Source organism: Catharus ustulatus, chromosome 1 (genome assembly GCF_009819885.2).
Source record: "Catharus ustulatus isolate bCatUst1 chromosome 1, bCatUst1.pri.v2, whole genome shotgun sequence".
Classification (NCBI taxonomy): Eukaryota; Metazoa; Chordata; class Aves; order Passeriformes; family Turdidae; genus Catharus; species Catharus ustulatus.
In genome coordinates this window covers 132,672,446-132,686,926 of record NC_046221.1, presented here as the reverse complement: position 1 = coordinate 132,686,926, position 14,481 = coordinate 132,672,446, and the positions used below count along the sequence as shown (strand labels likewise).

General features: G+C 40.7%; 1 protein-coding gene across 2 annotated transcripts in view; it reads right to left on the bottom strand.

The window, feature by feature from the left end:
* RALYL (RALY RNA binding protein like) overlaps positions 1-13,253 on the bottom strand; it is a 381,123-nt gene extending 367,870 nt beyond the window's left edge. Inside the window, exons 1-2 of one of the 2 annotated variants that reach the window (XM_033058427.1) lie at positions 13,070-13,253; positions 12,053-12,139 (exon numbers count right to left, since the gene is read on the bottom strand). The gene's annotated coding sequence lies outside the window, so the exon portion shown is untranslated. The remainder of the gene's footprint in view (positions 1-12,052; positions 12,140-13,069) is intronic. The other variant, XM_033058421.1, reaches the window with a different exon arrangement.
* Between the last annotated feature and the right edge of the window lie 1,228 nt (positions 13,254-14,481).

Here is a 14,481-nt window from a genome sequence, read left to right as displayed (position 1 = left end):
ATTATTGCTCTTGTACTATCAGTGAAGTTACCTAAAGTTAAGGCAGGCTTCCTTTAACTGACCTTTAATAACACATACAGAAGGCATGGCCTGAATCTCCAGGAGGCATTGCCCACACCAGAGCTACCTGCCTTTAAACAAGTAAGCTGCACCTTAAACTCCATCTTTCTGAAGGCCCAGGAAAATCTTCTACAAACTCCCTCACTTTAAATATCCCAGGAAACAAAAGTGTTGAAAGTACAGTAATTTCACGATTACAAGCCACACCTGACTATAAGCCGCACTTCCAGTTGTCGGCAACTTTTCGTTCTTTGTCCATATATAAACTGCGCTGGATTATAAGTTGCACTTTCGTTCACAGCGAGGATCCGTGCGCAACAAAGTAACGAATTAGTAAAGGAATCGCGAGATCACGGGGTTTACTGGCTTGGCTTGGGGCCAGGCGGGCTCGGCCCCGCTCAGGGCTGCCGACAGGGCCAGATGGCCCGCTCGGGGCTGGCCGGGCAGTGCTGCCACCACCGCCACTGCTCGGCAGAGCCGCCCGCCGGCTGCCACTGCTGCCAGACTCGCTTGCTCCCACCCGTCGCCTGCACCACCGCTGCCGGGCTCGCTCGCCCTGGCCTGCCGCCTGCACCGCGGCCGCCGGGCTCATCCTGGCCTGGCGCTGCCCCACGGTGCTGGTGGGAGGGAGCCCGTTTGCTTTCCCCCGCGCTGCCGGTGGGAGCCCACTCCCCCGTCATACAACAGAGTAATCAATTTGTAACAATTGCGCAATCGCGGGTTTTACTGGTGCTCAATTTGCGTGCTGGGCTCGGCCCATGGCTCGCACTTCCAGGTTGGGAAATTTCTGAACTTTGTTCATATATTGGCCGGTCCCGAATCTAAGCCGCACTTCTGGTTTGGGACCAAAATTTTAGTCAAAATGGTGCAGCTTATAATTGTGACATTACTGTACTTCCCTGGTTCTAGCAGGGAGATGGACATGGTCTCTGCCAAGCATGTCCTGATGCATGGAGGAGCTCCTGTTTGTCCTGTGGGACAGTCACAGCTCTCTGGGGGATTTGGGTATTGCACCAAGTTGTTCCATAGGGCTCCCACTTTTCATAGAGACTGCCCAGAGACCAGAAATACCAAGTTCAGAGGCTCTGACACCCCATTGACATGAGAAACTGGTTATTCAAATGCGTGACTCAAGTAAATTGAGTAATAATCAAATTCTAAACACTTAAAAACAATGCATCAGGCAGCCTTTAATAGTAACAAAATTTAACATTTCCTGACAAGTACTGAGGCAATAGTCAGTTGCATCAATTTGTAATGCATCTTTTAAGAAAATTTAAAATCAAATTCTCCTAAATGTTAATAAAATTTTAACATATACTTAAACATAAAATCCCTAAAAGAAGTAATTGTATTGTAGCAGGTTTAAGTAATTTTTATTTATTCATTTGTTAAATGGCATGTTTTCATTTGATCTACAGTGTTTAGATTTTTTTCTAAAAGTCTTTTTAGGATATAAAATTTATTTCAGCCTTTTAGACCCAATTGTTCTGCTCTGGACCTGTTCTACCAGTATCTGCAATATATACTATTCCATCCAGAATTCCACTCAATTTCTGTAATTGATTATATTATCTAAAAAGCACTTGGGAATTCTTACCATTTTTTATTTAAAGAATTAAGTCTTCAAATTTACAACTGGGTCTTGTTTCGTATCGACTCAGTAGCTAACCTTTGCCTTTTTTGTATCAGGCAAATTGGTATAGGAGACCCACATGACCAATTTTAGCCCTAGATTTAGGAAATACTTTCTTAGGAAGAGCAGTTACTGTTTCTATTAACATTCCCAAAGTCACCTTGTGAGATGTAAGGCATTCCTGGTGGGGACAGTTGAGAGGAAGCAAGTACCTGTAAGGACTGAAAAGAGGTTTAGCCAAAGTGCCCTTTTAGCTCTCCACATTCACAGTGGCCTACATTCCAGCTGGGAAGAAAGACACAGCACTGGGACCAAGCCAAGAGCCAGACCAGCACAGGACCATGGGGTCCCTGCATCATTTCTGACAGTCACACTGCACAGGAAAATATCAGATAGCACTCTTTACTCTGGTAGGAGCATTTGAACTACAAAGTTGAGTAATAAACTTCAAAACTCAAACTAAATTAAAGAATAGGAATAGTTTTTAATTTATACTCTCTCTAAGAGGATAAGGAGTAAGAAGGACCCCTGGAAGTAAAGCTTCAAAGGAAGGGGTGGTAAAAAATAAGTAAATAAAGACCAGTGGAAAGTCTGGTTTTGGATCCGGATGAATAAAACTGAAACACAGAGTTGTGTGCAAACTGATTTAAAGGGCTGAAGCGTGGTATAAAAGCAACAAGAAATCTAAGCTTTGTCTTGTTCCTGAACTATGAAACCATTTCATTCTTTAATAGTCAAAGATATAAGACTACTAGGAGGAAAATAATCCTACTTGAAGAACCACTTACGTGAATTGTGTCATGTTGTATTTTGTGGGAAGATGGGTGTGCTTTCTTGTTTGCAACACTTCAATTGTTGTGGTTTCATTCTTTAATTTTAAAAAAAATGAAATTAATGAAATATCTGTAGTGGTGATGAAAGTTAAAGTACAGAGAGAGAGAAGCCTGAGCTAGAGAGGAAGGTAAGGAAGAGTGGGGATTGAAAACATCCCCATTTTCTGGAGACTTAGCTGAATCACTGGGGATTTTTTCTTCATTTTTATTTCTGCCCCTCCTTCTCTCTCTACTCGTCTCCCTTCTTCCATCCCTCTCCTATGGCTTCCTTTTCATTCATCCTTCTGAGTTGTGCTGCCTGCAGGTCAGAAAGGTCCAGAATAGGACGGAAAGTCCAACAAGTCTGAAATTTTAAAAAATTACAAATAAAAGATAAAAAAGATCCAGAAATACAAATGAACACTCCCAACATTTGAAAATATGCTTTCCTCTGTCAATGCAGATCAGTGTGACACAGGTCTCTGGTGACTTTGATCTTAAAAGAGAGGTTGAAGTAGCCAGTCCTTTTCTAATTATGATGAATATTTACAACATTCATTAATACTTGTGACCAAATATCACATATTTCTGAACCCATTTTTAAATTTCTGAGATGAAATGCCACACTGTATATGACATTAACTTGTACATCAAATTAAAAAAAAATAAATGTGGCATCCCTGAAATAGCTTATTTCCTTAAACTGAACTGCAATTATTTTTTTTGTAATCTTGCCTTTCCCAAGCCTGTCTTCAGATGTGTGATCCTCAGTCAAGATGCCTAGACTACCTACTCACCTAGAGCAGCAGGCAGAGTGACTAGAGACACTGAACTTTTGTTTGGCTTATATGCCCTACTCTCACTGAGAAATTGAGTTGGACCTATCTTTGTTCTGACAATCTATGGTCATGAGACCTTTATATTCCTGTGACAACACTGTGCTCCTAACTCTGAGCTGAGATGCAAGAGTGAAAAAGGAAATGTTATGGTGCATAAATGAAAACAGGAAAATAGGCAAAAACTTCAAGAAGTCAGCAAAGGGTTTTATCCTTGTAAATCGTTTTTATGTGAACACTGCTCAGACAATGCATTTTTGAGGGACAGTACAAAAAACCGAGGTCCAAAATATAAATAGAATGTGAAGAACAAAGACCAGGAGGTGGTGAAGTGTGTAACATGACACGATAGCTGCAGCGAGCAGTTTATAGTCCCTAGAGAATATTACTGCACTTATTTGAAGCACTTATTACAAAGTGCTGAGAACTCCAACTTTTTAACTTCCCTTCTCAATTCTCACAAGTCCATAAGATTTCTGAGTCTGTACAAACCATTATATTAAAGCTGTTCGAGCTTACAGCTGCAGCTTACTTTATCATGGTAGTAACACTGCGGTATTTGGGCAATTAACTCTCACTACGCTGAGTTTTGTGCTTACTCCTCTAACACCAAATGGCTCATTTCTAATTTGGATTCAGCTTTAGTTTGATTTCATACTCTGTTGTCAGTGAAAAACATGGCCTGTGTGAGCAGTTTAATGATGTCTGCACAGGCACCCAGCTAGTGCCAGGCCAAGAGTAAGACAAAACCCATGGTGGAAACATTTTCATATATTTCAGTACCTGTAGAAAATCTTACAGAGAGCCCAAACACATGAATGAAATAGAATTCATAATTAGTGGAAAAAGAGGATGATATCACAACATACTGTGTACTGTCATGGATTGTCTGTTGTTTAGCATCCTGCTGCACACAATGACTTGGGACAGATCTGAAGTAAGGCACTGAAGTAAACTGTATCAAAGAGCTGATTTTGCTGACATTAACAGTCTTATAAAAGTCCAGTCTTCTCTAAAAAATTACCTGACACAGGGAAAACTAAAATCTGTCTGGGATTCAGAATACTGGAGTATTAAATACTGGTATTAAATACTGGAACATTTAAAAACAAGTATGTACATGAAGATACCAGCAGCAGCCTATCAATAGCAAAATATTTCCTCAATATTGCCTGGATGACCTCAGCTCACAAACTGAAAAGCCTTTTGCAGTTTCAATACAATGGTTTGTCTTACAATGATTCATATATACAGTACAATTAGCTGATTCCATTGCCACCCACATAATTTTTCTGTTTCAATAATTTCCAAAGGTTTTCAAATGAGGTCCATAATTATACCAAACATTTTAAGTCCCTGAGTTTTAGAAAAGGAGTCTTTGAGGAGAATTCATTGAAGGATCAATTTTTGTTGGATCATATTATAAAAAGACAGAAAACTGGGTGAAGCAATACAAAAAATATGTGAGATCTTGGCCTAGACATCCCTAGGAATTTTATCATAGCCTGGAATTGATTCAAAATATTTAGAAACACATTTGTATTTCTGTGAAAAGAATTGCTGGAGAAGTTGAAAATAAATTCAAGTAAAAACTTAAAGCCATGAAGATTCTAGTGGCCAAAAAATAATTTTTAAACCAAATATTTCATTGCAAAATTAAGATTTGAAGAAGTGGAGGGTTGGGGAGCATGTGATTCATCTTCTTTAACTTCATCCATCAAAAAGTTAGGAATCTATTTTAAATGGGCCATCTAGGTTCTCTCTCATCAGTGCAAAGAGAGAGGCGTTTTAGGAAGGTTGTTCATCTCAGCTGTCCATGGATGCCTCAGTTGGGATGTAATCTGTAATTCTCTGCAGGAACAGAATATTTATCTCCATTGACTACAAAGCCTTGAGCTACTGTGTTAGACTTCAATGACTAACTTTTAGATGGCTAAAATGATGACTAGCTTAGTTCTAAAAACCTATTTTTTAAACAGCAAGGTTAAGTGAGATGAATAGAGCCTTTTGTGTGAACCACTTTATCAAAAATCTACCGGAAAAAAAAAATGTTTTGACATGAAATTTTGACCAGCATATGTATCACTGATTTTAATAGCACCAGGACCTAATTCTGCACCTTTCGACAGCACCTACTGGAGCAGGGCACATGCTGACAAATGGTAATCCAGTATGCTTTTCTCATAAAATAATAAACAATAAAGTAGCATCAATGTCATGATAAACTACCCCCTAAAGCAAAAGTGGTATAAATGTAGTCTCTCTTTTAATTATTTATAATGTACATTAATTGTCTACAACTTACAAATGCCCAACCAGAAGATGATAACCTCTCCAGAGCCAATCTTGTAACTGTATCATTTAAAGGATCCCATTTAACTGGAAGTTGTATAGTCAGGAGGAAACTTAATTTCATCCTTCTTAAGTTTGGGAAAAAAAATCAAAGTGGATGTGAATTTATGCAGTAGAGAGCATTTTAGAAAATGGGCCTACGGTGCAATACGTCAAGTGTTGGGTTTTATCCTGTGAAATCAGTGGCAAATACAAGATGAGAAAAGGGTAGCACTGATTGTGTGTGTGTGCATGTCCTACCTAGAAATCAGTAACATTAATCCCTTTTAAATGTATTCAAAGAGGAAGTTTTGTTTACATTATACATTCATGGGGCCTGTTTCACAGATGCTGCATGACGGTTTGCACAGCACATTTTTAAATCTTATCTTACTTATAATATTTATTGTGTGAAGGATCATTTGATAAAATATTGTAACTAGCTAGAATGACTTTTCTTTTATAAACAATAGCTTGCATTACAGATGAAGCTCAGAAGCACGTTGGTGCAATTGCAAAAAGCAAAGTGTTGCATTGTAAAAAGCCAGTGAGTTATTACTCTAACTCCCTGTACCCCCAAGAAAGCTGTTAGCGTGCAGCAAGCCTAGAGTGCAGGCCTGGTGTGCAAAAATTCACAAGGGTATCTTTGTTACTTTCCTTTGTATTGTTCTAAAAATGAACATGCCTAGGATAGTACAAACATATTCGTGCTTTTGCACTCCCTTATAACACAAAACAGAAAGGAAAACCAGCATTACCAACACCATGCAAATAGAATTCTTTGAGACAGAAACTCCAGTTCTTCAGTCTAAAAATACTGCATGCAAGGTATATATGTGTAGTGCCTCCTACAAATCGTAAAGTTACCCTGATTTAACAAGATGTCATAGCTCTGACAATAGTTCCTGTTTACCTTCTATGCAAAACTCTGAGCAGAGACACCTTTTTACTGAATGAACTGTGCTAATGTAATGCTTCCCTACAGAACACATTTAGCCTTTTTTCAGTCAGATTAAGAATTGCATTAATACTTGATTTGTGCCAAACATCCCATTTTTGTTGACCATGAACGCCACAGAGCAAATGACTGACTTAAGGGGGAGCCTTGAAGAAGGCAACCAATGTGACTGAACAGGTTGAAATAATGGCTGTTGGTATAGGGCACAGTGGGCATATAGGGACTTGAATTTCACCAGATTATTCAATAATCACAGAGGTCCAAGAGTTATCATTGGATCCTTTATGGTCTCTTGTTCTTTAAATAAAAATAATAATGGCCTGTACTGCTTTTTATAAGCTACTGCCTGTCCAAAGGACTGCAAACTGTTCTCAGAGGACCATAAAATTAACTGCAGAAAGCATGAGCTGTTTTCACAGCTCCACTTGGTCACTCAGAGACTACACATCAGTACAGGCAATAATCACTGACATCAGGAGAAGGCCACCTGGGAAGGACCACTGATGTAAACCAAGTTTAATCAGACCTTCGGCTATTTTAGGACAAAAACTTGTGAGTGTGCAAAGCAAAAATAGAGTCTGGTGAGTGTCACTAATATTCCACCACATTCATACCCACTGTTGGTCATCACTCATAAGAAATCCACCTCTGCCAGTCAAGTCAGAATAGAAATTATTCTGCTTACCACCATTATGATGAAGGAACTGCATCAGAAAAAAAAACCCAGAAACCTCTGTTCCTGAAACAGAAATGCAACTGCAATAGTAATTGAGCCCAAACATGATGGCAGGCCAGCCAGGATGCAAGGAGCCAGGAGACACACAGTGATGTACCAGAGAGGAAACTTAGTAAATCTGTAGCTTTTGTCAAGAGGCAGCAGATAATATAGGTCTGTTAATAAATCCAAATCCAAGAAAGTTTAACTCTTAGCTATTAAAAAGAAAAAAAAACAAAACAAAACAAAACACAGGGTATTAGTTAAGCCCCAAAGGATAATCTACACAAGAATTTTGTTAATTCTCTATCACATAAAATCATCTTTAAAAATCTCTCTATGTGATTCTGTCTATTCATCATACATTTTTATTCCAGAATATCACAACAATAAAAATGTGTTAATTTTATTCACACTAAGCAACCTGAAATTTAATTAGTAATTTGGAGGTCTACTTGATAATCTTTTCCAACTTGTTGGCAGATGATTCATTGAGATGAAAAATCACACTTCATTGTGCAAAAATAAACTTTCTCAGAAAATAGTGCCAAAGTTGCAGTATAAAGGCTTTTGAAAGATTAAGTACATTATAGAGTGTCATTTTGAAATAGAAAAAAAAAAAAGAGCAAAAAGAGGTACAAATTATTCTAATGTGCATGTGTGCAAAACAATAATCTTCAAGCCATTCGACTCCTGTAATTTTTTATAGATCATAAAACAAGATTGGTACCTTAACAAAACTCAAAATGTTGCATTTTAAACTTCATACAACACTCTAAAGCAGCATTTTGTTTCCTTCTGTCAGCCTGGATCTGAGTTTAAGAGAGTTACAAACTGCATAACTATGTAGTGTCACAGATTACATAATTTTTCATCAGTAAATACTCAGCCTTCTGTTCAGATATTCTGTAAGTACTTAAAACGTACAGGATTTGGCTTCATAACTTGACAGAGCACCACATCCTCTAAGACCAAGGGAAGTTAAAATGTGCATCTGAGGGCAGACCTATGTCTTTACAATCATACACTTTAAACACTATTAAGCTTTTTTATCTTTTAAAACCCAAAATGCAGGGAAGGAAAAAAATAGGAAAAATTACACTATAAAAGGGAAAAAACCTGCCATAGAACAATGCTTTAGGAGACTAAAGATAAGGCCAGAAGACTAAGAATAAGCAACCTGCAAAGACTCTCATAAGGTAAAAATTTAAAGAACACTGTAGCCAACTTTCAAATTCATTCCTGATAAAAGATAGTCTGTGATACAGCACCACCTCAAACCTGTCCACATTCTCTTCCCTGGTATGAATAGAAAATACTAAGATAACATGTAGAAAACTCTTGAGAGTTTAAAAACCAGAGTGTTGCAGAAGAAATTCCCAGGAGTTCTTTCCTGTTGCACCATAACCGAAGAAATTCAGGTTGGTTAGGCAGAGTGAAGGGAAGGTCCCCATGGTGCAAATCCCATTTAACAAGAAGGCTTCAGGTGGAAATGTTTGGGCTGATATGAGAGCCAGAAATCATACTGCCATATTTTCAGCTGAAAGCAGAACAGACCAGTTTGGGCAGAAGAGGATTTGAATGCAGCTTCTCTGTTTCTGCTGCAGCATGATTTTGGGCAGAGCCTGTCTCAATATCCCCTCCCAGCAGCAGCCACACTTTTGGGAACCTCTCCCAGTTAAGCCCAGAAATCATGAGGGAAAAGGAGCTACAATTGCTCTCTAAAAATAAAATATACTATACTCTGAAGATCAAATACATGGAGAAGGAGCCTTACTGTTTAAGGTCAGCAGTGGCACCAAAATAAAAAAAAAAAAAAAAAAAAAACCCAAAAACTGTCTGAAAACAAATTTAGGACAGAAATTGTGTTTCTAAAACCATGAAAAGTGAGGCTCTGCCCTGCCTTCAAGATGTACAGTGTTTAGCAGGTATCCCAGCTAAATTTAAACCAGAGCTTTTTGAATCTCAACAAAATAAGATCAGCCTAGTATCGCAGCAAACAGACTTCATGACTCCACAGGCCACTCTAGGTCCATCTCCCACAATGAAAAATGTAAGAAGATAGTCTTCTTTTGCCAGTTCAGGCCACTACAGCAGCTAAAACCATGTCTTCATGAGTCAGCACAGTGAATGCTACACAGTTTCTCATTTCTGTTCATCTATTCTTTTTCATTTGCAAGTAAATACTTATAATAATAGTTAGTTATGGAGGAAGAAAAGAAAAACTGCTTTCCAAAGATTTCACTTTACACTCTTTATAAAGGTATCTTAAATCCCTATGCTGTCCTGAATACCAAAACGGATATAAAGAAAAACAGAAGTTATCATTTCAGTCTGGTCACTCATTAGTTGCAGGAGCTAGGGCAGTAGGGCTATATCCCATACTATATAAAGAATATAATGTTATCATCACTTGTAGAAACAAAGTTGCAATTTATAGGCAAAATTTTTATTCATCTCAAAAGCAGAAAAGAACAATTGTCTTTGACACTAACTATGGCTTTCTAAAACATGCTTTCAACATTAGTCATAGCATAACTATAGAAGCACCAAGCCAAAACCAATTCCACAACCCCAATCCTACTCCACAGCCCACATACTGCACAGAGGTAGAAGGATCCTCTTTCAAAATTGGCTCCTTCATTCCTATTTTAAGGTCCCAAGGCTGTTTGGTATATATGAACTCCTGCAACCTCAGACTGCTGCAAATGAAGTGGATGTGTATTAATTACAATACTACTCAGACAACAGGTGTTTTGTGGATGAAATCTGGTCACTAAATAGGAAGTTTTAAAAACACACTTTCTCAGACTTCAAGACAAGACTAGGTGAGCAGGATTAGCTCTTTACTCAGCAACTATCTGTACAAAATTACTCACACAACACACCTGCAATATTAAAACAAGGACAAAAGGATCATTCTGGAAACTGCTGGCCTAGTTATTTTATTTCAGTGCTTTAGCAGTATCAAAATATTTTGCTTACCGGGAGTTGCACATAATTTAAAGAAAACACTTCATTTAAATATAAGGAAAGACAGAAAAATAGAAGGGTGGATAACAAAGTTTTAATCTCTCTTGTTTTTAATGGCTTGCTTTTTAATTAAATCATGAAGAAATAAGCAGGCTGAGTCTTCTTAAAATTCGGAGTAATGACCCAACAGATCATAACTATTTTAGAAAAGTCATCATAATCTATCATGGAAATATCTCAACTGGTTTTCAGACTCATGAATTATTGACCCTGTTATGCTGCCAAAAGTATTTTAGCATGTCAGAGCAGAAGTCATGCATAAATATGTGCAAAATATTTTTATTACAATAAAACTGGAAAAAGCTAGTGTAAATACATAATGGTTATCTTTCTACAAAGATAAATGAATTTATTTTTAAACGTGACTAATTGCACAATGGATAAACTTCTTACACTTTCTACTTTAAAGGAAGTTGTTACATTTAAACATTTAAGCAAGAATTTAAACATAAGCATTAGAAGCTTCAAATTTCCAAATCCATTTGTAAGTCTATGAATTATATTTGCTTACATGAGAGTGACAAAAGAAATATATCCCCTGTAACTTACTTTAGTTTCCACATCTGAATACATGGCATATCTTTATAGTCAGTCATAGATCCTTAAATGTTCTTCATATAAAATACAGTAGCAATACCATCACAATAAAGTAAACAACAGAGAACATCACAGAACATTCAGCACTTGAACTTTAGCATAATATAACACCATATTTCTTTCTGGAGGAAAAAAAAAAAGAAAAAATAACCATAAAAAAAACAACCCCCAAACCAACCCACCCTGTCATCTGGAAAAATCTTTCCAAATTGTATTTTACGGAACCAATATCCTGTCTGTACATCAGGGGCAGCCTCTGTTAAGCATTTAAGTGCTCTCAGTGAAAAGTAACAGTTTGTCCTCCAATCCTGAACTCTCAGTAACCATCACGGGAAGTAACAGTTTCCCATTCCCTGTCAGCTAGTGGCACTATTAATCATCAAAACAAAACGAAACACCTTCAAGCAAATATCAGCTTCTGATTAATCTCCATCCCAATGAATTAGAGTCATAAGAGGCAACCTGCTGCCTTGTTTACGCCTTTTTAATATGAGGAGCAGAAGTTGGATATAAGGGTTTTCTGCCCTTAGGGCTACAAAATATGCCTCATGTGGCAGCGAGCCAGCTCTCCGAGGGAGCCTCCTCTGCTGTTTCACAGCTATTTCCTAATGGATAAATTTAAACAGACACACACAAACACACGAATCACAACAATACAGGGCCGGAGCTATTGTTTTTGTCTAAAGTCTTGTGAGCATCTGGACCCATAATGATGAACTCAAGATCCCATCCAGTTTCGTTTTGGGCTTTACTTTTGGTTGTTTTGTTTATTTGGGGTTTTTTTAATGCAGGAGGAGAGGAGGGGTGTCTGGATTCTTTTTTCCCCAGCTGCCTTCCCCTCTATACAGCACAGCACATAAAACACCTCTCTTCAGCTTTAAGCCAACCTAGGCTAAATTAGTGCAACATTTTGTACACATCCAAGCAATCACAAGGCAGAGATATTTAGTCCAGTCCTCATGTGTATTGCACAGACACCTTTAGAAAGGGGTAGAAGGAGATTTCTTTAAAAAAAAAATAAATCTCACAATGTAATTTACACAGTGTGGAAACGCCTACAAGGAGATGAAGTACCTGCACTGGGGAGATGTTCAGTTGTTCACTTCATCTTTCGTTGACAAGGAAACCAAACCGCACTTCATTCTCCAGGAAAACCTTCCACTGCCATCATTTGAAAATGTATTTATTTGTATATATGTATATATCTATCATCATCATCATGATTACAATAACACCATAAAACACTGCTGGCAAAAGAGCAAAAAGTGAAGGTGCAAAATGTACAAAAGTAAGGATCATCTCTTTGGCTTTCTGTTTTGCTTTGTTATCTTTAGGGAGGAAAAAAAAGTATTTAAAAATGATGACTGCAACATGCTGCAAGAAAAGTTTGACGTTATAAACAGGCATCAAAAACTGAAGAAGAAAAACAAAAAACCCTGCTGGTCGTACTGTTAAAAAAAAAAAAAAAAAAAAAAGAAAAAGAAAAAAAAGAAACAGTAACAAAAATAATAAAATTAACATCTTGCTCTGTGGCTTCCACCAGTATTGCAAGATTACAAACTCTGTGTAAACACTGCTGTAAAATGCATTTGCAATTCCCATCTCTTTATGGAAAAAAAAAAAAAAGCCCTTAAAAAAACACCTAAAAATAAAAATAAAACAACACCAGAAAAAATCCTCTGCAAAAAGAGTTAGAAACATGCCTTTTCTCTTATCTTTAAAAAATAAGCATCATATTTCACATCGCTTTTCTGTGCCACAACAAAACCAGTTGCATATATAGATATATAGCTACTAAATGTATATCAGTTGTTGCTGGACTGGCAAGTCTGTGTTATTAATATTATCATTTTTCATTCCCAGTGACTCCCGGCCCCAGCAGCACCTTTTGCTCACAGTTTAGTAACCATCGCATGCTAGGAAAAAAAACTTGTCATCAGCAAAAGATCAAATCCATTTAAACAATAATCAAAGAGGAAGAAAAAAAAAAAAAAAAGAAGAAAAAAAAGAAAACAAAAAAAAAACCAAAAGGAAGAAAAAAAAAACAGGACAAAAAAAGGAGGACAAGAATGTCAGCGTAAAGGTACTCACCGAGCGGGAGTAAAAGGGAGGAATAAAAATGAGAGTTACTATAAAATACAGTATGGCGGTGGAAGAAGGAATGAGGCGCTTTTTTTTTCTCTCCTCTCTAGTCTCTGCCTCCGGCAACCGCCACGTGATCCGGAGCCGGGCGGACTCGCAGCCGGGAGGGCGCAGCGGCGGCGCCGGGCGCGGACCCAGCCCGAGCCCAGCCCGCTCCGCTCCGCGCCCGCCGCAGCCGCCCGGCTTCGCCGCCGCCCAGCGCTGCGCTCCGCGCCGCCGCTGCCCTGGCAGGTGCCGCTCGCCCCCGCGCTCACACACGCTCCGCTCCGCTCCCTCACTGCCGCCGAGCGCGGGCACGCAGCCGGCCGCGCGGGCGGGGTGCGGAGGCGGGCGCGTCCTGCGCGCCAGCGCAACTTGCTCGCCGGCGCCGCGCGAAGTTATGGCCTGACGCCGCCCGCCTGTTGCCCTCCGGCCGCAGAGCCACCGGCCCCGCCGCTACGGTGCCGCTCGCCCCCGGGAGTGGAGCCGGCGGCGGGCGGAGCGGAGCGCCGGGGTTTGCCCGGGTGAAGGGGTGAGGTGCCCCCGGCGGCGGCCCCGGTGTAGCACCGGGTCCGAGGCGTGTGCGACCCGGTTAGCCCTGCCGCCGATCCGGCGGGGGATGGGGGGCTGCTCGCGGGGCACCGGGTGTGCGCGCACGGCAGGGGTAGCCCGGTCCGCGGGATGCCAGCCTGATTCCCCCGTGTGTGCGAGGGTGCGTCTCCCGCAGCTTCGGCTCAGCGTGAGTACGCGGAGTACCCCGGCAGGCAGACAAGGCAGGCAGGGCATCCTCTGTTGTCACGGCAGCTCCGGGGCACCTCTGCTTTGGGTGCACTGGGGGGGGCGGGGGGCTCCCCTGTGCCAGTTCCTGCTCCGGTGTGCGCGCAGCTCGGGGTGCTCCCGTGCCGAGCGCTGGGGCTGCAGCCACCGTGCGCCCGGTCATGTCTGAGTAGCGCCGCGCTCATGTCTGAGAGCGGTTCACGTGTGCAGCTGGGGAGAGGACAGGTACCGCGGGTCCCATCCCTTACTGCTTCTGTTTCCGTGCCTCTGCCCAGCTGCACGGCTTCTCCCTCCTTCCCGTCCTTCCGGCGGCAGGGCTGATGCTCCCCGTCACAAAGTTACTGGCCGAGGTGGGAATTAAGTGTTTTCGGAGGGGGCCGTTCACCGTGGGAGCAGCCCGCAGGCAGCGTGGGCAGGGCAGCGGGGCTCCGGCCGGGGTGAGCCCGGGTGTGCAGCCTCCCACCGCACCGCAACCCGCAGTGCTGGAAGTGTTTAGGGTCCAGCCTCTCCGCACTCAGGTGCGGCCCTGGAGCAGCTCCGTGGCTGGCCGGATGGCAGCTCTCTCTCCCTTTTCCTTCAACATACAAAAAATCCACTGGAGGAGA